The sequence below is a fragment of the Haplochromis burtoni genome, unplaced genomic scaffold (genome assembly GCF_018398535.1).
Source record: "Haplochromis burtoni strain Fernald_Lab_line unplaced genomic scaffold, NCSU_Asbu1 Contig_2470, whole genome shotgun sequence".
Classification (NCBI taxonomy): Eukaryota; Metazoa; Chordata; class Actinopteri; order Cichliformes; family Cichlidae; genus Haplochromis; species Haplochromis burtoni.
Genome location: NW_024584831.1, coordinates 1 through 2,140, shown reverse-complemented (window position 1 = coordinate 2,140; position 2,140 = coordinate 1).

The window sequence follows — 2,140 nt, the reverse complement described above, 5'->3', positions numbered from 1 at the left end:
ATGTTGATGTTTTTTCTTCCCTAATAAGTGTGAAAATGTTTTTCCCCCTTGGAAGGTCACAGTTACTGCTATCAGTGCTCATTGCTAATACCTAATAATAACTAGACCCTGTATCATAATGATCCTGTACAACACCCATTATTGCTTGTTTGACCACAATAAAGGGCTTTAATGTGTTGTTTTAAAGTCATTGTTCAATAAAATATTTAATTTTTTTAAGTTATGAACATAGTGATGTGATCAGAGTGCAGTAGATAATGTCTGACAGCAGTTTGAAGAGGAAATGGATTCTGTTCTGTTCTTCACTCATCACCTACCTGACAGCTGACACCTCACACCTGTTTCTCTCCTGCAGGTCAGACAGGAGGAGACACATACTACAGTGAAAACTCAACGCTGCTTTGCAGCCATCTACATCTATCTGTATTCTTTCTTTGAACTGTGAGTAAAGTACCGTATCACATCAACCAGAGATGGCTGTATATCCATCCATTCACTTCAGCTTATCCTTTTCAGAGGATAGCTGTCATAGGGCAAGAGGCATGGTACACCCTGGACGGGTCGCCAGCCTGTCGCAGAGCCAACACACAGGGACAGACAACCATTCACACTCACATTCACACCTAGTGGCAATTTGGATTATCTAATTAACCTATCCCCACAAGTTGCATGTCTTTGGACGGTGGGAGGAAGCCGGAGTAACTGGAGGGAACCCACACAATCACGGGGAGAACATGCAAACTCCACACAGAAAGACCCCGGCCTGATGGTGGAATTGAACTCAGGACCTTCTCGTTGTGCTGTGAGGTGACTTTTGTTGTGATTTGGTGCTATATAAATAAAATTGAGACTGCTGCAAGGGCATTATAAATACAATGTCATGCACATGTGCGTCTTGTAAGCTCTGTGAGGAAATGATCTTCAACCTTCAACAGTCTAAAGTAATGCAAGAAAGAAAGACCTGTTCTGCATTTAACACAGTAGCATGCAACCTTGTGATGTTGAATGGGCCACATGTATTGCATCAAAATGCCTAAGACTGAATGTGGACTTTATGCTATCAGTTGTACTCCTGTAAAAATTGAAATGGCACATTGTCGCAAGTGGTAACGTGTTAGTGCAAGCTGAATCTGTTGATTCCACGCTGTTGAGCTGCATGTTCTTGGGATCCACCTTCTGCCTGCTTCTCCTTTGTTTTAGCCTGTTCCGCTGCCTGCTTGCCTGTCTAGTTTTCTTTGTGTTGGCTGCTGTGGATCCATGATGGAGAGCTGCGTCCCACCAGGCTGTGATCACTGCTGCAGCTGTAGTTTTGTGATTCAAGTAAGCTCTCCAACTCTCCCCGTCCACTTTAGTTTAGCTCTCGGCTATCAACGGTACTCCGTAAACTCTGTTTGTCCCTCGTTTTCAGGTAGCTCCGGTGCGTCATCTGCCCACCCGCATACCTCGGCTCCGTTTCATCCCTTCGGCTTTGCTCTCCTTGCACATTTTTTACATTTCACTGTATATAGCCCCCTCCCTTGTAAATATTCCCTATCATTGTATATAAACTTGCATCACAACTATCTTGTGCCCGTGTGTGTTTCTGCCACTAAATCCATCGGTGTAAGATTTCCTAACACCATCAGTGATATATTCGTATACTGTATAGTAAAATATGAATCTCTTTGTTACTTTACTGCTAATATATGCAACTGCTGATATTTACTGACTTAGCAAGAGAGAGGCAGGAGGAGCAGGCCTACATTTTACTGCATTTAAGGCCTGAGCCCCACAGATCATACAAGTGAGAAGACAAGTGAAAAGTGCTCATAGTCCTTGACTTATCAGTGTTTATGTTTTTAGGAAAATGAATGAAAAGTGAAATAATTTCAAAATATTTTAGGAGCTTGTTAAATTCTGTACTTACCGTTCAACTAAATGTGTCCTCTTTAAACGCTATAAGCTGGTTATACACATGCATGGATCAAGAAATATAATCATTACAACAGTCCAAGCAGCTTTGACCACATCCAGACTCTACACGCAGAGATAAGCATGAAAGTTGTATTGATCACAGTTTTTACTCATGTATATCTCTTCTTATAGAGGAGGGAGAGTCCAAAGACAGATGAACATAAACTTGATGTGATTTCACCTGGAG